At 41.3% G+C, this 26,503-nt stretch overlaps 1 long non-coding RNA gene across 1 annotated transcript; it reads right to left on the bottom strand.

Annotated features, from left to right (window-relative positions):
• Positions 1 to 1,837: 1,837 nt before the first annotated feature.
• On the bottom strand, positions 1,838 to 17,616 carry LOC142167428 (uncharacterized). Its single transcript, XR_012697564.1, has 3 exons — positions 17,349 to 17,616; positions 15,102 to 15,169; positions 1,838 to 2,143 (listed from the first exon to the last, which is right to left on the bottom strand). It is a non-coding gene; the product is annotated as an uncharacterized LOC142167428 (long non-coding RNA).
• Between the last annotated feature and the right edge of the window lie 8,887 nt (positions 17,617 to 26,503).

Here is a 26,503-nt window from a genome sequence, read left to right on the forward strand (position 1 = left end):
TCGCATTCTTCCTTTACCATTGCATAGTTACTAGAACCACTTAATTCTGACTTAATGCCACATCACTCCATATTCTCCCCTTTTGGGGAGTACTATGATTTAGTTCTACGATGATCTACGTATAGATGTTTTACCTCTTCATCTTTGGCGTCTTTTTATATCATCGATGACCCTTACTCGCCTCACGGTAATCCTTCTGTACCAAGGATAATAAATTTCCTTACTCGTGAGGGTGACACTTAGTATAACTGGCACATACAGTCCCTTAAGTTGAACTTTGCTCACATTTCTTTCTTTAGGGAAGCGTCTTCTTGAATTACCATTCTCTAAATTTCTCATGAATCTTCTTCTATTGTCCATTCTATTATCGCCGGAATGAAATATGAAATTCTCATGACGTCGACCATTATCAAATCATTCAGTCCCTAATTCATGTTTAGTTTATCTTGTTCACCAACCCATACTGATTTCTATTACTCTGGGGTCTAACTTTTCCTTCTGGTAGTCGCGTTGGAGTCACAAACTTATTTCTCGAAATGAGGATATGACTTTATGGCCTATACTCTTTTGTTTTCCCAAGGCCTGTCACCTCTCATCTTTTCCTTCACTTGACTATAGACTCTGTAATACTATCATCTTTTGATCTACCGTTGTCATCCATGTATTATATGTTACTCATAATGCTTCATTAACTCTTTTCTTATTTCGAGCAAACATTTATGTCTATCACTTTATTCTGAAAACTCGAACAAGACATTCTTTTGCTTTTAGCTCCCCTTTGCTCCATCCAGTGGCTCTTCGGGTTGCTTAACGTTCTCGTTCTACTAGGGACGCGAGCCACACAAAGGTAATATTTATCCCTTTCAGGCTTTCAGTGCCTATCTTCTGAATTTTTTTTTATCATGCTAGTATTCACATCTAGTTGTAATATTCTAGAGTGCACCATCTGGGTGCCTCACAAGGAGATCTATTAGCACCTTTATAATATCCTTCGTAAATGTCAACTAACACAAACAATCCATTCACCATTTTGGGTTACTCTAACCCTAGCCGAATCCTAATATCCCGTCTTTTTCTTAAACTACACTTGTTAGCCCCTAATAGGGTATAACTGAGATGGGTGTGGCCAATTCTACATACCTCTGTTACTATTGAAGGTAACTCACAATGCTTATATTTTTCTGCCGGAGTTGAAAAAACCGATAAACTTCATTAATTAGGTACTTCGTACCCTTCTCATCTTGCTCCTTTTACTTGTTGAAGCTTGTATCTATCTTCTGAATATCTCGTTGCCTTTCACCATAGGGGTGGATAGATATTCTTTGCCTTAAGGCTCCTTATCAAGAGGCTTACACGTCTTAGTACACACATGATATACTGAAGACCATACATTTACTCATCATAAGCATCATGAAAAATTGAGTTCCTCTGACTCAACTCTTCCACAGCTATATCTCTTACCAACCGTCTTTCTAGATGTAGGCATCGTCGTATTATGAATAAGATAGAGTTTAGGAAATTGAGTTCTTACAACTGAGCTCTACCACACGATCTAGAGTAAGAAGAAAGAGTGACAGTCCTAAATGCCCTGTAGCCTCCTGCTTATAAGTGTGGTGCACAACACACCCATAAACAAGACTCTACTAGAAACGGCTTGTAGATTCCCTAGGACAGAATTGCTCTAATACCACTTCTGTCATGCCCCGAACTTGGGGGGCGAGACCAGCACCCGATGCCTCACCTATCCTTGCGTACCAACTTGCGACTAAGGGACTTTGAACATATAATATCATAGTTTGGCCATGGGCCACATTGCAAGACAATTTGTGAACGCTGACTAAACATCAATATAAAGCTGGGCTGAAGTCATAACTATTACAACTTGCAAACCAATAAAATATATATACAAGGCTTACAAGCCCAACATACTGCACTAACTGGCAGGATATGTCTACAAGCCTCTACTGATGGATGTACTGTGATCTGAACAGGGCCTCGACCTATCCATAACATATATATACATCTATACACAATATGTACATAAAACTCTAGATCCGACAACTCCGAAGGACGGGGAGCTTACTGATCAAACTGAACTCGGGCACCACTTACTGATGAGGTCTATTCGTCTGTCTGTCTGAACCTGCACGCATAAAATGCAGCGTCCCCGATAAAATGGATATTAGTACGAAATAATGTACCGAGTATGTAAGGCAACAGAATAAGTGAAAGCTGAAATTGAACTAATAATATAATAACTGAAAGTAACTGGGAGTCAAAGATAATCTAAAGATATGCTTATCTGCTGATAGTGACTCAACTCTCTCAATATAGTAAGTAAAATAGTTGTCCGGCCTTATAGGGCTCGGTATATATAACTGCTCTGCCGTAGTAGGCTCGCTCATAGGCGCTCGACCATACTAGGCTTTGTTCTTATTCTCTCTTGATTGGAAGAAGACAATACTTAATTGAATATAAAGTCCCGATAAGGGAGAATACTATAATTTATGAGACTAGGATAATGTACATAAGTTCAAGAATATGAAATTCTCTTTATGCCTCGTTATCAAACTCGTGTAATTACGAGATCATGCCAAAAATGAAGGAAGGGATTAGCCTTAACATAACTGAGCCGATTCTCTTGACAATCCTTCCAACACACGTCAATTGCAGCAACATGTAACGACAGATCGAAGTAGGAAAAAATTCATATGATATTCTTGAGAAAGATTGCACCATACTCCATTAGAATCGCAAAATCCTATTGCTATTACCTTATGAAATCTCGTATGAATTTGTTGTAGCTTCATCCATAACTTAGCAAATATAAGCATTCTTCTTTAAAGCTTATGAATAATATTATTAAGTAGGAATGGAATGTTTGCTTAAAACAAGCAAGGAAATTATTATGGCCGTAACATTTTTGGCTTTCTTGATAACATTTTTTAACCAAATGAGATAAAGTGCTTATCCCTTTAAAGGCTGCCATCTTGCAAATTTATTTAAGAGCCACCTAATGGCTCTTACATGGCTGCCACGTTGGGGGAAAATTCCCACTCAACAATTATCCATTTAATTCCTTAATTAATTAGGTAATATCCCATTACCCAATAATTAACCAATTACCCACATAATTAAGAATTATCTGCACTTATTTAAAACACTACTCACTTTTAACATACCTTATACACCTTACTATCATGGTCATGTAGTACCTTGTATGACGCTAATCTATAAATACGGGGTATTGTAGCTTGGACCGTATTTTATCTCAAAGTGTCAAACTTCAACGAAATTCATTTTCTTCGATTTGCTTACCCTCTCACCTTCACGAATTTACTCGTCACTTAGTTGAAATAGCATAATACTTATAATCTCCAAATAATCTTGTCCTTGAACTGATGTCAATTATCTTACGACAAATTCAGCATACAATACTACAGGGTATAACATCGTCGTAATACTGCGACTGCAGAGTGTAACATCGACGTAATACTGCGGGGCGTAACATAAAGGTTGCGACTAGGAAGTCTGACCTCTTCAAGGTGAAACAAAAAAACAACGAAATATTGAGGGAATTCGTATCTCGGTTCCACATGGAATGCATGGAACTTCCACCGGTCACAGACGATTGGGTTGTTCAAGCCTTTACTCCAGGTTTGAACGAACGAAGTTCGGTGGTATCACGACATCTAAAGCAGAATTTAATTGAATATCCAGCGGTAACCTGGGCCGATGTAAATAATCAGTACTAGTCAAAGATCAGGGTCGAGGATGATCAATTAGGGACCCCTTCCGGTTCCGTTTATCCAAACAGGACCGTCGGCAGAACTCAAAGGGATATCGACAGAGAACCCTGGTCGAACAGAGGTCGGTATCAGCCATACAACATAGATCATAGAAACAGTGGCCCAGGATGCAATCCCATCCAAAATGATCGAAGGAACGAGCGAGGACAGAGCTCTCGAGGGCTTATGAGCAAAAGTGGCTTCGATAAACATGTCGATCCCACAAAAGCACCACGATTATCAGAATACAACTTCAGCATCGACGCATCAGGTATTGTGTCAGCCATTGGGAGAATCAAAGATACTAGATGGCCCAGACCCCTACAAACCAATCCATCCCAAAGAAACCCCAATCAAATATGCAAATACCATGGTACACATGGTCATAGAACCGAAGACTGTAGACAACTAAGGGAGGAGGTGGCCCGTCTATTCAACGAGGGTTACCTTCGAGAATTCTTGATCGACCGAGCTAAAAACCATTTCAGAGACAGAGATGCAAATATGAAAATCAAGCAGGAAGAACCACAACACGTGATTCACATGATCGTTGGTGGGGTCGATATTCCACAAGGGCCCGTGTTCAAACGCACTAAAGTATCAATAATCAGGGAAAAATGAACTCGAGACTATGTGGAAGAAGGCACTTTATCATTCAATGATGAGGAAGCAGAAGGGATCTCATAACCACGCAATGATGCTTTGGTAATCTCCATCCTTATGAATAAAATTCAGGTTAAACGTGTTTTAATTGATCCAGGAAGCTCGGCCAATATTATTCGATCGAGGTTCGTGAATCAGCTCGGCCTACAAGATCAGATCGTACCCGCAGCTTGGATTCTTAATGGCTTCAACATGGCAAGTGAAATCATCCTACCAATAAATGTAGCCGGAACTACTCAAGAAACAAAGTTCCATGTGATCGAGGGAGATATGAGATACAACGTACTTCTCGGAAGACCTTGGATTCACAACATGAAGGCGGTCCCCTCAACCCTACACCAAATGTTGAAGTTCCCAACACCGGATAGAGTAAAATAGTGTATGGGGAACAACATGCTGCCAAAGAGATGTTTGCGGTCGATGAAGTAATACCGGTATTGGCGCTTTCATCAACAAAGGGATCAGAGTTCAAAGAAAAACAGGAATCTAAATAGCAACTACAGCCACCAGCCTTGACTCAGTCGGAGAAGCAGGGAACGGACGAGGATGATGACTACTGGACCCCTCGATCTTTCATAATCCCCGAGGATTCCGACGCCACCAAATTGACAGTCGAAGAGCTGGAGCAAGTCATACTGATCGAGCATCTACCCGATCGAAAGGTATACCTAGGTACGGGGTTAAACCCCGAGCTCAGGGAAAAACTCATTAAATTTCTTATCAATATTATAGATTGTTTTTCTTGGTCCCACCTAGATATGACACGGATCCCGCCGGAGATCACTATACATCGATTGAGCTTGGACCCGAAGTTCCGCCCGGTAAAACAAAAGAGAAGGCCCCAGTCCGAGGTAAAACATGCATTCATCAAGGACGAGGTAGCCAAACTTCTTAAAATAGGATCCATTCGGGGGAGTATAATATCCCAAATGGTTAGCAAACATAGTCGTAGCCCCAAAAAAGGGAAATAAACGTAGAATGTGCGTAGACTATAAAGATTTAAACAAATCATGTCCTAAAGACTCCTTTACTATGCCGAATATCAATCGCATGATCGATGCCAAGGCCGGCCACGAGATCCTTAGTTTTCTCGATGCCTACTCCGGGTACAATCAAATACAAATGCACCCGGAGGATCAGGAAAAGACTTCGTTCATCACTAAGTACGACACCTATTGTTATAATGTAATGCCGTTTGGACTAAAACATACTGGTGCCACTTATCAACGCTTAGTAAATCGAATGTTCGAAGAACAAATAGGTAAATCAATGGAGGTTTATATTTACGATATGCTAGTTAAGTCCATGCGAGCAGAGGAACATTTGACACATTTGCAGGAGACCTTCAATATACTAAGGAAACACTACATGAAACTCAACCCGGAGAAATGTGCATTCGGGATAGGCTCGGGCAAGTTCCTCGGCTTCATGGTATCAAATCGGGGGATCGAAATGAACCTCGATAAGATCAAGGCAATCGAAGACATCACAGTCGTGGACAATGTTAAGGTCGTACAAAGATTAACAGGGCGCATAGCCGCCCTAGGCCGATTCATCTCAAGGTCTTCAGATAGAAGTCACAGGTTCTTCTCACTACTCAAAAAGAAGAACAATTTTGCATGGACCCCGGAATGCCAACAAGCATTGGAAGAATTAAAGCGGTACCTATCGAGCTCGCCACTGCGTCATACTCCGAAAGCGGACGAGCAACTCTACTTGTACTTAGCAGTCTCAGAAATCGCGGTAAGTGGGGTTTTAGTTCGAGAAGAGCAAGGTACACAATTTCCTGTTTGCTATGTTAGTCGAACTTTAAGTGAGGCCAAGACCTGGTACTCACACTTAGAAAAATTAACGCTTGCCCTAATAAGCGCCTCTAGGAAATTAAAACCATATTTTCAGTGTCACTCGATCTGTGTGGTGACTACTTATCCCCTTCGCAATATTTTGCATAAGCCCGAACTTTTGGGCCGATTGGCCAAATGGTCTATCGAGATCAGTGGGTACGATATCGAGTATCGACCCCGAACGACCATCAAGTCTGAAATCATAGCGGACTTCATGGCCGCCTTTACGCCAGCCCTCGTACCCGAGGTCAAAAACGAACTATTATTAAAATTGGGTACATTATCGGGGGGTGTGGACCCTCTTCACAGACGGCGCTTTGAACGTGAAGGGGTCCGGGCTAGGCATCGTTTTGAAGCCACCCACGAGTAATACAATTAGACAAGCATCAAAACTTCCAAGTTAACTAATAATGAGGCCGAGTATGCGGCCATGATTGCAGGTCTCGAGCTAGCTAAAGGTTTGAGAGCAGAGGTCATCAAGTCCAAATATGACTCCCTGCTTGTGGTAAACCAAGTCAACAGAAGCTTTGAGGTTCGAGAAGATCGAATGCAGAGGTACTTGGACAACCTACATGTGACTCTACATCGGTTTAAAGAATCGACCCTACAACATGTGCCTCGAGAACAAAACAGCGAGGTCGATGCCCTTGCAAATTTAGGGTCATCAGTCGAAGATAACGAGATTAGCTCGGGGGCTGTCATACAACTTTCAAGGTCAGTAATCGAAGAAGGCCATGCCGAAATCAACTCCACAAGTCTGACCTGGGATTGGAGGAATAAATATATCGAGTACCTAAAGAACGGGAAGCTTCCATCGGATCCTAAGGAATCGAGGACTCTACGTACGAAGGCCGCACGATTCACATTGGCCGAAGATGGAACACTATATAGAAGGATGTTCGATGGACCATTGGCAATATGTTTGGGACCAGGAGATACCGACTACATCCTACGAGAAATCCACGAGGGCACCTGCGAAAATCATTCTAGTGCTGAATCATTGGTTCACAAAGTCATCAGAGCAGGATACTATTAGGCTGATATAGAAAATAATACAAAAGAGTTTGTTCGAAAGTGTGACAAATGTCAAAGGTATACATCGATGATTCACCAACCCGGAGAGCAACTCCACTCAGTCTTATTCCTATGGCCATTCATGAAATGGGGAATGGATATCGTCGGCCCTCTACCATCGGCCCTAGGTGAAGCTAAATTTATTTTGTTTATGACTGACTATTTCTCCAAGTGGGTTGAAGCACAGGCTTTAGAGAAAATTGAGAGAGAAAGAAGTCATAGACTTCATCTGGGACCACATTATATGCCGATTCGGGATGCCTTCCGAGATCGTATGCGACAATGGAAAGAAATTCGTCGGTAGCAAAGTGACAAAGTTTCTCAAAGATCATAAAATAAAAAGGATCCTGTCGATGCCATATCATCCTAGCGGGAACGGACATGCCGAATCGACAAACAAGACCACCATTCAAAATCTAAAGAAAAGATTGAATGACGCTAAGGGAAAATGGATAAAAATATTGGCCGAATTCCTTTGGGTGTATCGAACAACATCGAAATCCAGTACAGGGGAAACACCATTCTCTTTATTATATGGCGCCGAAGCTCTGATCTCGGTTGAAGTCGGGGATTCTAGCGTCAGGTTTCGATATGCAACGGAAGAATCAAATCACGAGGCTATGAATACAAGCCTCGAATTGCTAGATGAAAAACGGGAAGCCACCCTCGTTCGAATGGCCGCACAGAAACAGCGGATCGAAAGGTACTACAATTGAAGAGCCAATCTTCGACATCTTAAAATCGGGGACTTGGTTCTGAGGAAGGTCACCCTCAATAATCGAGACCCAAACGAAGGAAAACGTGGCCCGAACTGGGAGGGACCATATCGGGTCCTCGATATCATCGGAAAGGGATCCTATAAACTTGGCACGATGAACGACGAACAATTACCAAACAATTGGAACATATCACTCCTCAAATGATATTACTGCGAAGGTACGACCTTCTCCATTTACGTTTATATTTTATACTAACCATTTGCAGGTGTTTCATCGAAGACACCAAAGGATTCTTCAAACACAAAGTCCTTAGGTCTGAAAGCATGCGTTGCACTTTTTTTCCCTTAGGCCGGTTTTTGTCCCAAATGGGTTTTTCTTGTGAGGTTTTTAATAAGGCAACCATTGTTCGTGCCAACTTAGAGCAGTTCAATAGTATCCGAGGCTCCTTTACAATTAACCTCAAATACTGGGGGGCATCACCCTCGGATAATTACAAGGAAAATATTTCGTGTTGACAGGGTCTCGATAGGTAAAGGAACAAACGGTCAAATGAACCGTGTCCATGTAGATTACTCGAAGCCTTAATGGAAAAAACCTAAACGCATGTATAATCTATTGAAAGAAGTATTTTTCCTTACCATATGTTCCATTCCTTTGAGAAATTTATACTTTACAATTTCATACTTATGATCTATTATACTTTACAATTTCATACTTATGATCTATTGTGGAAACTGGCTTAAGGAAGTTCAAACTGGCTTATGAACTGAAGTTCAAACAATTTACCCTATACTCGGGGACTGCCGTCCAAAATATCGACATGATCGAATTACTAAACCTCGAAATCGTAAGACCTTAAAAAGGCAATCCTCGATTTTATAGGCCACGGCCACCCCACTCGGGGATTGACACTTCAAATGAGTTCAAAGTATAGCAGGGAAACAAGCCTAAGGGGAAAATCCTAAACTAAAGGCTACAGCCAAATTAACACGGTTCGGAGACGTCTGAATTCCGTTATAAAACATGCCTTCAAATATTCTCATAAACTCGTTAAAAAAGGCAACCCTCGGCTGAATTACTAATGGTCTCGATAATATCGACCCTCGAAAAATCCTAAGGGGTAGCAAATTGTTCGAACTTCCGGACAATTTTGTGCTAAGGCATAACAAAGCAAAGGATTTCGATAAATCCTCGAAAAACCTAATGGGTACAAATTTATCTCGTGCTAAGGCATGAAAAATTTTTATGATTAATTTTTCAAGCCGAAAAAGGGAAAAGCCATTATTTTGAGGCCATATCGACCTAATTCAAGAGCCTAAGAGCCATTTTATTTTTTGAGTTCGAGAAATCGTCCTTACTCAACTAAAACCTAAGGGTCACTCTACTTTGAGTTCGAGCAAGTACTCACTCGATTTTAAAAACTACACTGGTGCGACTTCGGTCTAGTTGCCTAAAGTCCCAAACTTGTGAGAAAAATCTCTATAAGGCATGAATGAAATAGAATTTTCACGAGGCATGAAATAGAATAAAGATAAGTCAAAGGGAAAAAAGATGTTTTATCTATACGAAAATATTTACAAGGACCGACCAGGGTCTTGCACAAAAAATCAAAAAAGAAAAAGCCTAAGATTCCTAATTTTCCTCAGGGGAAGCTTTTTCTCCATCGAGGTCCTCCCCATTCTTGGACCCGCTCTTGCTGCCATCATTATAGTGGAATATGTAGCTCGGTACCTAAATTATCAACAGGTGAAGTATGAGAACCAGTGGCCAGGTAGGTTGCTTTAGAGGCTTGAGATTCCTGAGTGGAAATAGGAGCGAGTTACTATGGATTTTGTTGTTGGGCTCCCACATACTTAGAAGAAGTTTGACGCGGTATGGGTGATTAGGGATAGGTTGACCAAGTCGGCTCATTTCATTCTAGTGGTGACTACCTATTCCTCAGAGCAGCTGTCTCAGGTCTATATTCGCGAGATTTTCTGACTACATGGCATGCCGGTATCCATCATCTCTGATCGGGGTACGCAGTTTACATCGTGATTCTGGAGGGTCGTACGTCGTGAGTTAGGCACACGGGTTGAGTTGAACACAGCATTCCACCCTCAGACGGACGGATAGTTCGAGCGCACTATTCAGATATTGGAGGATATAATAACAGTTATGGAGTTCGAGAGTTCTTGGGATCAGTTCTTGCCGCTTGCAGAGTTTGCCTACAATAACAGTTACGAATCGAGTATTCAGATGGCTCCTTATGAGGACCTATATGGGAGACGATGTCGTTACCCAGTTGGTTGGTTTGAGACGGGAGAGGCTAAGTTATTATGCATGGATTTGGTTGGAGATGCCTTGGAGGATGTCAAGTTGATCCAGGATCTGCTTCGTACAGCCCAATCTAGACAGAAGAGTTATGCAGATCGGAAGGTTCGTGATGTTGCATTCATGGTTGGAGAGCGGGCTTTGCTTCGATTTTCACCCATGAAGGGTGTTATGAGGTTCGAGAAGAAGGGCAAGTTGAGCCCCAGGTATATCGGACCCTTTGAGATTTTTGAGAGGATTGGTGAGGTGGCCTACAAGCTTGCATTTCCACCTAGTCTAGCTGCAGTTCATCGGGTATTCCATGTTTCTATGCTCCGAAAGTATCACGGTGATCCGTCCCGTGTAATGGATTTTAGCTCAGTCCAATTGGATAAGGATTTGTCTTATGTTGAGGAGCCGATGACCATCTTGGATAGGCAGGTCCGAAACTTGAGGTCAAAGAGCATTGCGTCAGTGAAGGTTCAATGGAGGGGTCAACCAGTAGAGGAGGCGACTTGGGAGACTGAGCATGATATGCGTAGCCATTATTCTCATCTTTTCACCACTTCAGGTATGTCTCTATACTCGTTCGAGGACGAACATTTGTTTTAAGAGGGGGAGGATGTAACGACCCGGTCAGGAGTTCTGAGTATATTAGCTTTGTTCCCTTATTTATTGCCTTCTTTATGTTATATTGTGGTTATGTGACTTACCGGGGTGTTTGGTTTTAGTTCGGTTGAGTTCCGGAGTAAAATGGGACACTTAGTCCCAAAGTTGGAAACTTAAGTTGAAAGAGTTGACCGGAGTTTAACTTTTGTGTAGACGACTCTGAAATGGAGTTTGGACTATTCCAATAGCTCCGTATGGTTATTTTGGATTTAGGAGTGTATCCGGGTGTTATTTGGAAGTCCGTAGGACGTTTCGGCTTGAATTCGCAAAAATTAGAAAGTTGAAGGTTTGGAAGGCTAAGAAGTTTGACCAGAAGTTGACTTTATTGATATCGGGTCTGGATTTCGGTTTTGAAAGTTGGAATAGGTCTGTTGTATCAATCGATGCGCGATTCATAGTTTTAGTATTGTTTGATGTGATTTGAGGCCTCGAGCAAGTTTGTATCATATTTTAGGACTTCTTGGTATATTCAGACTGGGTCTCGGAGGGCCCCTGGTGTGTTTCATATTGAGTTCGGACCAAATGTTCTTGATTTGGGATTGCTGGTTTTTCTGAGTCTGGTTTCCTTCATCGCGTTCACGGAGGAGGTGCCGCGATCGCGTAGAGTAGTTTATGGCAGATGGAAATTTACTCTTCGCATTTGCGAAGTATGGGTCGTGATCATAGTGTTTTAGGAGATTGTGAATCGCGAACGCGTGAGGTGGACCACGTTCGCATATAAGGAAAGTGATGCTGGGGCTGAGGCAAGCAGTGTTCTTCGCGTTCGCGTGGCCTTGGACGCTATTGCGTAAGTTGAGAAAGCTGGTCATCGCATTCGCGACTGGCTTCACGTGATCGCGAAGAAGGTTTTATGAGCTGGGGAGATTTGTCCTTTGCGACCGCAAGTGTTTTACGCGATCGCGAAAGAGGATAACTGGGTAGCAATGTTAAATTTGCAAAACAAGGATTTTATCTCATTTATCATCTTTTGGCCTAGAGAGCTCGGTTTGTGGCGATTTGTCCAGGGATTTTCAAGAAAATCATCGGGGTAAGTGATTCTAACTCGGATTTAGCTATTATACATGAATCCATCGTTATTTGTCACTTAATTAGTGATTTGAGTTGGAAATTTTGGGGAAAAATTGTGAAACTTCATAGACCAAATTTCGGGGATTTGAAAGGCGATTTCAGGTTGGATTTAAGTAATTTTTGTATGGTTGGACTCGTTATCGAATGGGTGTTCGGATTTTGTAAGTTTGGTCGGGTTTTCGAGATGCGAGCCCGGGGTTGACTTTTTGAGTTGACTTTTTGTTTTTCTTTAGAGATTGTAACTTTATTGTTCGGAATAGTTTCCTATGGTTTGCATTTATGGTATAAAGTTATTTTAGCTAGATTCGAGCCGTTCAGAGTCGGATAATCGTAGAAAAGCCTTACTAGTGGATTGCGTAGCGTGTTTTGAGGTAAGTGTCTTGCCTAACTTTATGTGGGAGAATTACCCCGTAGTATTGGTATTGTTTTGTGTTAATTATGGTATGTGGAAGCCGTGTACGCAAGGTGAAAAGTGTATACACGGGCTAAATGTGGTAACTGACCTATTTTAGCTATGTAGATTCTTTCCATGCCTTTAATTGAGTTGCCATAACATGTTATATTCATCATCATTAGTCTATCTTCAAATGCTTTACTTGACATTGTTAATACTTGTTTTATCTCTTACTTGCTTATTGCCTTTACATGCTTAGTTGAAGTATTGCTTTCTCAATTCCTTATTCATTATTTAACTGTTGAGTTCCTTTACTTGAAGTTGTTATTTCTTGGCATATGTTGAATTATGGAGTTGAAGTTATAAAGGTCGTGATTCACATCGAGGAAAAGTTGTAAATTTGTCAAAATACCATTCTTGTTGAGTTGTTCACTTTCGGTTGCTATTGTTGAGACTCTTGTTCTTGTTGTGGTTGAGCCATGAGCTATTTATTGTGGAAACACTATTATTGTTGACTTCTTTGGCAAGTTGTGGTATTGGGCACTTGAGGTGCGATTTATGTTATGTTGTGATATTAATATGCATGTGGTGGTATACAAATAGGTATTGATACGCATGTGGTGAGATAAGGTGGGCTTGATACACATGTTGCTAGTAGGGGAACTACTTGAAGCCAAGCGGTGTGATAAGGTGAGCTAAAATGCGGGTAGCTATTTCGGGAAAATGATTTTCAAAACTAAATGTAAGGCTTCCGCGGTGATATAAGGAAAGATTGTGATTTGATTTGTGAAATGAGACTACGAGGCGGTACCTTGGTAGTGATTCTTGTTGGTACCTTTTATTTATATCACTTGTGTTTTGGTTGCATCATTTCCTTGGCATTCTTCTTATGTGTTTCTTCCGTGATGTCTTAATTGCCTTAGTCTCAGTGCAACTATTCTTGTTATAGCTCTTCCTTGTATCATTTCCCGTGTTTTCATTATCATACAATACTTTACATGATCCATTGCTTTACTTATTCCAGTAGGTGTCTTGGCCCGAGCTCATCACTACTCTACCGAGGTTAGGCTTGATACTTACTAGGTACCGCATTGTGGTGTACTCATGCTACGCTTCTGCATATCTCTTTGTGCAGATCCAGGTACTTTATATGAGCCTAACCACCAGTGAGTCGAGCTTGGATTGGAGACTTCAAGGTATACTTGCCGGCGCCCGCAGGCCTCGGAGTCACCCTCGATCTAGTTCTATTTCATTCTCATTTTATTAAGTATTGCTATATAGGGATGTTCAGTATACTCATGTAGAGTTTGTGACTCAGTATTACCGGATTTTGGGAGATTGGTCAGTTGAGTTGCAGAATCCTTTTATGATAGCTATTGGTTAAATTGAAAGTTTTTTTACTATTTGAGTTAAATTCTGCATGTATGCTAGGTTTACCTAATCTTAGAGACTAGGTGCCATCACGACATCCTACGGAGGGAGTTTGGAGTCGTGACAAAGGAAGATTGTGATTGTGACTTATGAACTTTGAATATGAGGTGTTGTACCTCGGTGTGATTCTTGTTGTACATTTTATGTTGGAACGGCTTGTTGATTTGAACGATTATTGTTTTTTTCTTAATTCACTTCACTTGTATTTTGAGTATAATTGATCATTTATTTTTTTTATCATATGTTCACTCTTTGTTGTCATTTATCGCTTTTACTTCCGTTGTTAGCCTTATATTATTATTCTACTTTGTTGTCATTTATTGCTTTTATTTTTCGTTGTTAGATTTTATTAATATTCTGTTCAGGTTTCTATGTCTTGTAGGTGTCTTGACCTAACCTCGTCACTACTTCACTGAGATTAGGCTTGATACTTACTGGGTACCATTATAGAGCACTCATGCTACGCTTCTGTATATGTTTGTGCAGATCCAGGTACTTTTGCCCATGCTGGATGCTAGTGAGTTTCTTCTGACTTCGTGAAGAATTCAAAGTATACATGCTTGATGCTCATAGGCCTCGGAGTCCCTTTCTAGTGATCTTATGCTACCATTTTCTTTTGTTTCCAAATAGTATTATAATAGACATTTCCTAGTATATTTCAGTAGAGCTTATGACTCAGCTCCACCGGTTTTGGAATTGTATGACTGTTGTTTCGTTTTGGTTTCATTATGTATTTATCAGTTTAAACTAATAGCTTAGTCGTTATTTCTGCTAAAATTTCAATGTATGTTAGGCTTACCTAGTCTTAGAGACTAGGTGCCATCACGATTCCTAAGGTAGGATTTTGGGGTCGTGACGAATATCAACCGCACGGCATGTTCACGTACCATAGTTATGAATCGCACGACATGTTTACGTGATATCAGTCCAATCCATATCACACAAAAAGCAGATATACAATACTACACGTACATGAACAATGGATATCTTAATAATCAATTCAAGGTATATCATAGTCTAAGCACTACCCCGATCATGAATAATACCTTGGTGCACGCACATGAGCTCAACCCCACACATGCGCGCCACCCATAGCACGTAGCTATCATAAATAACTCTGGCAACTGGTGCCTCAACCAAGTTTAGGTAAGATACTTACCTCAAACAAGCCAAAAAGATACTCAAAAAATGCCTTCCCGCATGAATCGGCCCCAGAACGGCTCGGATCTAGCCAAAAGCAACTGAAAAATATCAAATAATGCCACAAGAATCAAACCCAAACGCGAAAGGACAAATCTTTAATCAAATACTCAAAGTCAACCAAAATGTCAACCCGAGCCCGCACCCCGAAATCCAACCAAACCCACAAATTTCAACTATCCATTTGAATACATGTAAAACCGCACTAGTTTCGCTCAAATTTGACTTCGAATCGATGTTCAAATCTCAAAGATTCACTTTAGAAATGTTTCACCAAAAACGCCTAATTTCTCTTTTAGATTCATTAATCAAATGCCAAAATCGAAGATGAAATCATGTATAATAATTAAATCCGAGTCAGAATTACTTACTCTAATCCCAATCATGAAAATCGTCTCAAGAATCGTCCATATCCGTGCTCCCTATTTTAAAATGTGATAAAATGCATTTCTAGCCCGAAAATAGATTCTTATACAGTTGCTTGAGGTGTATCCATCGTGATCTCGAGAAAAAACTTTGAGATCGCGAAGCAATAAATGAATACTGGCAGAGAATACACTTCGTGTTCGCGTCACTACCTTCGCGAACGTGATGACCACATGTAATAGACCTTCGCAAATGTGTCCTCGTCCATGTAAACACGAAGATAAACTCCTCCAGCTCCCTCACTGAACTGCGATCGCAAACCATCTCTGCGAACGTGATGCCCAAGCCCCCTGAACCTCCGCGAACGCGATCCTCCAGTCGCGAACGCGAGGAGGAAAAATCACCCAACTCTAGTTTACACATCGCGATCGTGTTCTCCCTCTTGCAATCGCGAAGAAGGCACATAGCACCAGAAGTCAGGGAAAACCAGCAATGCAAACATGAGAGAAAATGGTGTGAAACCACCCCGAAACTTACCCGAGCCCCTCGGGACCCCTTCCGAACATACCAACAAGTCCTAAAACATAACATGGACCTACTCGAGGCCTCAAATCCCACAATATAACATCAAAACCACGAATCGTCGATCATGATTAGTCTCTTAAGTTCATAAACTTCAAACTTCAAACCAAGCGTCTAATTGAAGCCTAACTAATCCAGAATCCAAACAAACTTGCACACAAGTCCCAAATGATTTAACGAAACTATTCTAACTCTCGAAATAGTAATCTGAACTCGATAATATCGAAGTCAACTCCCAGTCAAATGTATAAACTTTCCAAACCTTCAAATTGCCAACTTTCGCTAATTAGAGCCAAAACCTTCTATAAACATCCAAATGCAAATTAGGGCATACGCCCAAGTCCAAAATCACCATTCGGACCTAACAGAACCATCAAAACTCTGATTCGAGGTCAAACACACAAAAGTCAAACTTGATCAACTCTTCCAACTTAAAACTTCCAAATTGAGAATCATTCTTCCAAACTAATCTCGAACCACTCAAAAACTAAAACCGACCATACACGAAAGTCATAATATATCATGTGAAGCTACTTAAGACCTCAAACCACCGAACGGAATACAAATGCTCAAAATAACTGGTCGAATCATTACAGGGAGCTCATCCAAGGTCGTAATCTCTTCGTGGAAGAAGACCCAATGTTCAAAACCCTAAAAGAATAGTCTTTCCCGAAAAAGAAAATTTTGTATTTATAGGCGACCGCGTGGAGTCGCATAGCGAAGCGAAACTGAGTTGTTTTCTATACTTGGCCTCTAATACTTTCCTCCTATCTTCTTGGCCAGTGTACTCACATAACTTAGTTCTAAATCATTGCTCAACACATATTTAAATATTTCTACCAACTTAAGACTTCGAAATCAATCTTACCATAAAATTTCATAGTCTGAATGTCTACTCAAGACTTCAGAAAACTTTATAATAGTCGGGGCTTTACAATAGGGGGCATTTATATATTATCTCTGTCAAAAATCCTTGTAAATTTATAAGGTTGAAACTTAGGCACCCGATTTGTTAACTTGAAGACCATAGCTATTAAGGTTCGTGCACCTTTTGAATTCACAAAATCTAGTTTTCAAGGAAATTGAGTTACAGTTATACCCGTCTCAAACACATGTAAATAAAGAATAAGAAAATTAAATTACACTCATACCTGATTCAGGCGCATGCCAATGAAGAATATATTGAAAAATTATCGTAAGTTACCATCAAAATATATTCAAAGTAAAACAGGAAACAGAAGTGATCGTTCTTACTCACATCTTCTTGACTTATTCCCCAATCACAAGTCTCCGCAGAGACGAAGCTGGCATAGAATCCATCCCAAAACTTTTCAGAATTTCAAATGAAGTTATTATGGTGGCTAGAAATTGAAAATCCTATCATTTTTGGCGTTGGTAAGATTTTGAAACGACATATTTTTTTGCTCTTTCCATATTTATTAGGGTACAGTTGACAGTGATTGGTTGTGTTAAAATGAGAGGGAAAATGCCAGAAAAAACTGAGATAATAGATAAATGTATTTTTTGGTCACTCCTCTCTAGACCTTCCTTTATATATGTAGATTGGTTTCTTGTCGCTTAAATGGAATACGATATTCTATTCATCATTTGGTTATTTGTGCGACCACGTGACCATTACTAGCATCTCATACCAACTAATTTCAATTGGAAAGATAATTTTTAATCATTCAATTATTTGTTTAACATATGTACCGTAAATTTTATGTTACTTTTATGGGTCATCATTGAAATTACGACAACTATTCTGAAGTTCGGTATAGTTTCCAAACTGCACGGAAATTCTATACGTTATCAAGGAAGACTTAACGAAATAAACTAAGTTGACGGATAGGTACAAAGTCTTTAGCGGCTGTCATCTCGCTACGGGTCCTAAAAAATGCACTTGGTCAAGTCAACTATTCCATTTCTAATTTGTTGTTGTTGTTGTTGGTAAAGAGAGAAATATTATTTTTCACATTTTTATGTTTGCTTACTTTTTTATTATTAATGCTTGCTTTCTTATTGTGCTGAATTACCATTTACTACTCCTGATCTGTAAATATTAAAAAATCTTGACCCGAGGTCGACGACCTGGCAGATAACACATTGAGAGGGAGGTATAAATTCTTCTACTGCGATGATACAAGTAGCAAATAAATTAGTATACTAATATGTAAAGGTCAATGACGGAATATTGAGGAGACTTTGAGCTAGCTATCCAATAGATTTTCAATGTAAATTTGAAAAATCTTCTGAGAAAGTTCCTTGACAAGCCGCCTAATATAAAAGGGACAAAAAACATTTTCTCAACTTTCACTTTATGTATCTCATTTAACTAAATAGTATTTTTTTCTACTTTATTGAATAAAGATGGATGAATAATATAAGCTTAGTTGTCACCTGGTTGGTTCACGGAAATACGAACAAGTAGAATCCAGATGAATCAAAGTGTAATATTTCGAACATTTGAATATATCATTTATGATTATATATGCAACTTGCTTTTTTGGGGGGGGGCCATTATCATATAATCCAAGGCAGGACTGTTTACCGAAAAAATCGGATAACGTTAGATTTGTGGATGGTTCTAAGGATATGCGATACAATTTGATATAAATCGCGTAGAGAAATGGAAATATATGTATTGTTGGCTGTGAGAATGAAAATAATAAGCAAAAAAGAATGAATAAGTAAAACAAACATAAGGGGATAACTATCAATATAAGAAGTGATCTTCCTTTCTCCTCTTTTTCCTCTGTCCCCTTTTGGCTTACAAGGATCCCCCTTTTATAGGAGATGATTATTATAAAAAATAATAAAACATATAGTGGAAGGCCCACGATGACTTGCCTCTTCTTCGATTCCCGCCAAGATTCTCTCTCTTGGTGCGGTTGCAACGGCTCTTGTCTGTGAGCTCGATACTAGCTCGAACTCGTTACTGGGTCGGGCCCTTCGGTCTCGGATCGAGTTCGACCTTCGAGATGGACGTCGTGTATTTCCGACCTCGAAGTAGTGCCTTGCGGATCGATTCGGTCACGGGCTCGATAGGATTATCGAGCCGCCTCCTCGAGTGACCTTCGGGCTCGAGGTTCGTTAGTACCGACCTCAGAACTCACTCCCAAAACCTCATTCCGGCTTTTTAACACTCGAACTCGATCGAACGTAGGAAGGCCGAAATCTATTTCGAGCGTATACAGATAGTCCCCTCGTTTCTCGGAAAAGGATGTGACGAGAAACGATATGATTTCCCAGCAGCTCGATCAGATATACACTGATGTTTTTATCGATCCGACCATGACGTATGTAATGCTCGATCATCTTATGCGTCTTTACAGTCCCCGACTTTATCGAGGATACCCGAATTTTTTCTTCCTCTGTGGGAATTGTCAGTTACCTTCGGTCCTTGGTGACCGCAGAAGATCAATCAGTGATGAATGCGATGGGGCCCGCCTGTCTTTTCAACGAGGCCCAACATGCTTTGAATCGGGTAACTTCTGATGGCGTTTTCACCGCCTCTGTACAAAAAATTTGTAAATACAAATCTTTCTTCTTTTTGAAGAAAAATGGCCTTTCAAACTAAATAGATAGTTTGAATTTAAATCTTTGTTGCCTTCGGGCCTCGTGGGTAGTCCCCTTTACTTTATCGGGCTCGAGCGTCCTTCAGCTTAAATAGTCAAGTGTTTGTTCTAACTCGAAGAAATGAGTAGTTTTGCTCGAAATAATGTAGCCCGTAGGCGTAATAGTCGAGCGAGTGATTGCTCGAACTCGAAATAGAGGTAGCCCGTAGGCTTGGCAGTCAAATGAATGATTCGAACTTGATGCAACGTAGCCCGTAGGCATAATAGTCGAAGTAGCTCGTAGGCTTTAATGGTCGAGTGAGTGATTGTTCGAACTTGAAATAAAGGTAGCCCATAGGCTTGGCAGTCGAGCGAATGATTCGAACTTGATGCAATGTAGCCCGCAGGCGTAATAGTCAAAGTAGCCCGTAGGCTTAATGGTCGAGTGAGTGATTGCTCGAACTCGAAATAAAGGTAGCCCGTAGGCTTGGCAGTCGAGCGAATGATTCGAACTCGATGCAATGTAGCCCGTAGGCGTAATAGTCAAAGTAGCCCGTAGGCTTAATGGTCGAGTGAGTGATTGCTCGAACTCGAAATAAAGGTAGCCCGTAGGCTTGGCAGTCGAGCGAATGATTCACACTCGATCCTGTTTGCATAATAAATCTTGAACCGTAGGCTGTAATAGTCAAAGTAGCCCGTAGGCTTGGCAGTCGAGCGAATGATTCGAACTCGATGCAACGTAGCCCGTAGGCGTAATAGTCGAAGTAGCCCATAGGCTTTAATGGTCGAGTGAGTGATTGTTCGAACACGAAATAAAGGTAGCCCGTAGGCTTAGCAGTCGAGCGAATGATTCGAACTCGATGCAATATATCCCGTAGGCATAATAGTCAAAGTAGCCCGTTGGCTTAATGGTCGAGTGAGCGATTGCTCGAACTCGAAATAAAGGTAGCCCGTAGGCTTGGCAGTCGAGCGAATGATTCGAACTCAATGCAATATAGCCGGTAGCTGTAATAGTCAAAGTAGCTCGTAGGCTTGGCAGTCGAGCGAATGATTCGAACTCGATGCGATGTAGCCCGTAGGCGTAATAGTCGAAGTAGCCCGTAGACTTAATGGTCGAGTGAGTGATTGCTCGAACTCGAAATAAAGATATCCCGTAGGCTTGGCAGTCGAGCGAATGGTTCGAAATCGATGCAATGTAGCCCGTAGGCATAATGGTCGAGTTCAAACTCGAAATAAAGGTAGCCCGTAGGCTTGGCGGTCGAGCGAATGATTCGAACTCGATCCTGTTTGCATAATAAATCTTGAACATAGGATATCGGTAAAGAAGAGAGCTTTCTTTGCAAGTCATTATACATGGGTTCATGTTTTGCGTCAAGGCTCGGGCCAACTGTATAAGCATGGTTCGTTTTGACCATTTGGCCCTTACGACGTTTCCCGTTGAGACATTGTTTGTCATGAAATAACGAAGTAACTTCCTTCGCACCGAACTTGATAATCATCACAGATGCGTTCAATGATAAAGCCTCCCTATGTATGAGGTTGATTTTAAAGAGGCCTCGGATACTCAGCAGTAGTATTGTTTCCGCTATATGGCTGGTATCGATCTCTGGTCCACTTTTGCTTTTTCGTGATGGACCTGGAAGTCAATTGATCATCTTCGACTCTTATTTTGAATTGATATCAATTGTGCACATCGGTCCAAGTAATAGCTGGGTACTCAATCAAATTTTGCTTCAGCCGCCGTGAAGCCCTCGAGCTTCGCTCATTTAGACCTTGAGTGAAAGCTTGAACAACCCAATCATCTGTGACTGGTGGCAGATCCATTCGTTCCGTTTGAAAACGAGCTACGAACTCCCTTAGCATCTCGTTATCCTTTTGCATTACCTTGAACAGGTCCGACTTTCTGGTTTTGACCTTTATGGCTCCGGCATGTGCTTTTACGAAGTAATCTGCAAGCATAGCAAAAGAATCAATGGAGTTAGATGGTAAATTATGATACCATATCATTGCCCCCTTTGACAGGGTTTCACCGAATATTTTCAATAATACAGATTCGATCTCATCATCTTCCAAATCATTGCCCTTGATGGCACACGTGTAAGAAGTGACGTGCTCGTTGGGGTCGGTCGTTTCGTTATATTTGGGTATTTCGGGCATACGGAATTTTTTGGGGATTGGTTTTGGGGCTACACTCGAGGGAAAAGGCTTTTGAATGAATTTTTTCGAATTTAGACCTTTTATTATTGGTGGAGCTCCCGGGATTTGGTCGACCCTGGAATTATATGTCTCTATTTTTTTATTGTTGGCTTCGACTCGTTTTGTGAGTTCCTCGAGCAATTTAGTAATTTCGGGAGTAGTCCCCGATTCTTGCTCATTTGACTTCTCTATGGCTGGTTCCGTTCTGTGGGTTACTTCTCGAAGCGGATTGGGCTCCGGCCTGCTTTGTACCTGAGTTTGGCTTTGCAACTGAGCTATCGCTATTTGTTGGGCTTGTAACTTCTCGAAGATCATCCATAAGCTGACTCCGATCTCCTCCACGTTATGGGTGTCTCGAGCTACAGATCGAGTACCGCCCTGAATGCTTCTTTCCAGTTCGGAACGTTGATTCGCCCCTAGAGCTATTTGTGAATTAAAATCCAATGGTACTTCGGCTCGAATTTTGGGTGCTTCGATTCGAGCCTTATTGCCATCATCGAGTGACCTTCCTGCCCCGGGTGCTAAGTTGTTGGCTTCATCTTGAAGGCCGGCTTCGTGGTCGATAGATGAAGCCATTGCTGATTTGAAGTTGCAAACTGGCGTGTACTTTAGATGTATATCAAACGATTACTGTTACCTTTAGCTCCACGGTGGGGGCCAAACTATTTACTGAAAAAATCGGATAACGTTAGATTTGTGTATGGTTCTAAGGATATGCGATACAATTTGATATAAATCGCATAGAAAAATGGAAATATATGTATTGTTGGCTGTGAGAATGAAAATAATAATCAAAAAAGAATGAATAAGTAAGACAAACATAAGGGGATAACTATCAATATAAGAAGTGATCTTCCTTTCTCCTCTTTTTCCTCTATCCCCTTTTGGCTTACAAGGATCCCCCTTTTATAGGAGAGGATTATTATAAAAAATAATAAAACATATAGTGGAAGGCCCATGATAACTTGTCTCTTCTTTGATTCCCGCCAAGATTCTCTCTCTTGGTGCGGTTGCGACGGTTCTTGTCTGTGAGCTCGATACTAGCTCGAACTCGTTACTGGGTCGGGCCCTTCGGTCTCGGATCGAGTTCGACCTTCGACATGGACGTCGCGTATTTCCGACCTCGAAGCAGTGCCTTGCGGATCGATTCGGTCACGGGCTCGATAGGATTATCGAGCCGCCTCCTCGAGTGACCTTCGGGCTCGAGGTTCGTTAGTACCGACCTCAGAGCTCACTCCCAAAACTTCATTCCGGCTTTTTAACACTCGAACTCGATCGAACGTAGGAAGGTCGAAATCTATTTCGACCGTATACAAGTTCATCAATTTTTCAGTTCAAAGTAACATATATTATACTAATTTCTTTTTAAAAAGGTAACAAAGATCTTGAAAAGATGCTCATGAAAAGTACATAAAGTTAAATTTTGTCTCCTATCAAATGGAATATCGTAAAATCATCGAATCAGGTTAAAATTAAAGAATTTTCAGGCTAAAGTCTCCTAATTGATTTTATACGTTTAATTCCAAATCCCTTTCATGATGAAAATTCCTATGTACTACTTCATCCATAAGGTCAGGACTTCTAAGTTATTCATTTTCTAAAAAATAAAATTTCAAACTGTATATGTATGTAAATGCCCGCTTGATTATTGAGATAAACAAATAAGAAATCCTTTTCAAATAGAATTGTTTTCCCTTAAAATTGGATAACAATTAAACTTATAATGTGGTTCTAAGGACACGTGATTTCACTTAATACCAATTGATAAATATGAAGATTAATAACATAAATGAACTATAAAGTAAAGCAAACCAGCGTTAGAATGGAACTCAGCCCTCGAGTTTGGATACCCTCAAACTGGTCGATGTAAGAACAATTAAAATATAACAAGCTGATGAACAATAGTATAAACGAGAAAGAAAATTATATTGCTTTGATATGTATGAACCATGTCTGTTACAGATGATTAGAACCCCCCCCTTTAAATAGTAGAGGAATTTCACTTATGGTATAATTCTAATTACAGAAGGAAATCCCATGATTAGCTAATTAATCGTTTCTGATTTGATCCATTCCGAGATTTACGCCATGATCCTCGACCAGTCACGGTTATCTCGCCTTTCTGTTATTGTGCTATCTTCGATCTTGCTCGATGTCTGTCTCATTTGGCTTCAATCGCTACTAGCCTCGATCTCGATACGTATCTCCATTCTGATTTCGGTACCTTATCCTCGTGATTTATTCTGTTCCAACACGAGGCCATCCTTCGATGCAACCTCCCGGTTTCGGTCAAATAGTAAAATCGGGTGGGCCCAATTTTAACCGTATACAGATAGTCCCCTCGTTTTTTGGAGTGAAATGACAAGAAATGAATTGAGCCTTAGATTTTCTACCTCGACCTGTCATGACGTCATCCTCGTGATGTAAGCAGCGGGAGGGACCGAAATATCCCGTCGGTACAGTTCCCCAAGTCATTAATGAGTGTTAGTTGGTGGTCGGCCACTAGTGCCTTTGAACCGTCGCCGTGAATCCAATAAATAGACCCCTTCCTCATTGATTCAAACTTTACTTTCACTTCCTTCTAATCTCCAAAGCTTTTACATCTCTTAAGTTCTTCCCTTTTACAAATCTTCAGGTTTTACTATTAATCCTTTCTCAAACGTCAAGTCCTATTATCTTCCTCTTCTTCAAACTCACACAAAAATGGAAAAAATATCAAAAACGGTATCACAAAAAGAAGCTGCTTCATCTTCTCAACCGGTCGGCGGGAAAACGCCGGTGGAACCCCATCTTGAGGAATGCATTCCTGGGGGGTGCGCTCTAAACTCCAATTTCAAGACCGATAATGCCTCGTCGATTCTTGGTTGATGCGCGCCAATGTCGATGTATATATGCTCGATAACCGAGGGATACCTTAAGTAGGTAAAGAAAGACTGCAATTGGGAGGGTAAAGAGGTGGTAATCCCGACCCCCGAAGAAGACATCACCAACCATGTGGAAGGGTTTCTAAGTGTTTACACTTACTCTTTCACGATGGGCCCCCTTGACCCCGTCATCATTGATTTTTGCCGTCAATATCAAATAACCCTAGGGCAAATCCATCCTCCCTTTTGGCAAAATATTATTCTGCTATGATTCTTCGTGAGCAAAGTTGAGGGGCTCCCTTTCACCCTCGATAACCTTATCAGATTGTATAGCCCCCGCCTCTATCTAGGCGGGTTAATAAAACTCCAATGTCGGACTACCAAAGTGTTGTTCTCGAGCATAGACGGGGACAAGGATCGAGTCTGGATGGGCCGTTTTGTTCGAGTGAGGACTTCCGACCTAATCCCAACCGAGAAGATTCCATTTCCTGAGAAATGGAACATGAATCGTAAGTACTGTCTCCCTATTAGCTTCAATGTATTATTTGTTCCTTTGTCTTTTCTCATTGATGTCTTTTTCCATGATGTAGCGGTCGCTTGGATGCCCCATGCGATTCCCGACCTCGAGAGCTGGGTTCGGAACCTAGCCTCGACCTCTACATACGCCGAGCGCTCATGGCGCGATTTAGAAAAGGGCCGATGAGAGGCCAAGAATCATGGTAAGCCCACTTTTTATGTATTTGATGATTTGATTAAGATGCCCTTCTCCTACTTATTCAATTTTCTCGTGTACAATCCTGGGCAAGGATGCGGTCATGAGGCCCCCGTCTGGTGAGAAGGAGACTTCGACCCCGGTTCAGAAGATGGTGAAGGATAAGAAGAGGAAAAGGACCTCAACCTCCGAGGATCGAAAGCCTAAGAAGAATTCGGTTCGTAAGCAAAAGAAAGGAAACGTTGCCCTACCTATGGATGTGATTCAAAGGCTAAGGGAGGAAAAAGAAGAAGATGAAGACGATGGCTCGGAACTAGCGGCCTGAGTGAAGAAAACCATCGAGGCCCCAAATGCCGCTGAGTCGGTGGTGGTTGAGGAGATTCCACCTCGAGCCAAGGGGGTCATGGAAAAGGACACGGACAAAGTCCCCGAGTCATAAAAGATATAAGATGCCTCCCGCCGAGATGAGCAAAAGGTGGGTATGTCTGAAGGGGCCAGCTCTGAGACCCTTCGCAACGAGGAGAACGCCCCAAGTGGCTCACTTGGGGCAATAGATATTGGAGACTCACCGATTCTCCCTACATTTTTCAAGGAGGCAATTCGGGAAGCCCAAGCTACGAGGACTCCCGAAGTAGACGGGGCCCATGGAGGGGAGGATCCCTTCCGTGGTTACTTTATCGGGGTCGAGGATGCTACCGACCTGAGTGAAGTATCGAGTCTACTCGATGAAGCTCAACAAGCATTGAATCGGGTGAGTCTCAACTCCCTTTGTCGATATCATACTTAGTTTATTTCTTCTCTTCCTGTCTAATTTCCTTTATTTTTTCCGTATAGGCTTTGGCGCTCCATCGGGAGGTATTTTCAAAGTACCGAGCAGAGCTGAGCCGATGTGAGGCCGACCTCCGAGGGCTCACGAAAGATAGAAATGCCCTTAAACTTCTCAGTGGGCAAAAAGAAGAGGAGATCAAGGACCTTCGAGCCGAGTTGGCCAAGGCTCACCAAGATCAGACCGACCTGATCGAGCAGGTAATGAAAATCTTAAAAGCTCATGGGCTCGATTCGGGAATGGTGGCTAATATTTCAA

Source organism: Nicotiana tabacum, chromosome 12 (genome assembly GCF_000715075.1).
Source record: "Nicotiana tabacum cultivar K326 chromosome 12, ASM71507v2, whole genome shotgun sequence".
NCBI classification, from domain to species: domain Eukaryota; kingdom Viridiplantae; phylum Streptophyta; class Magnoliopsida; order Solanales; family Solanaceae; genus Nicotiana; species Nicotiana tabacum.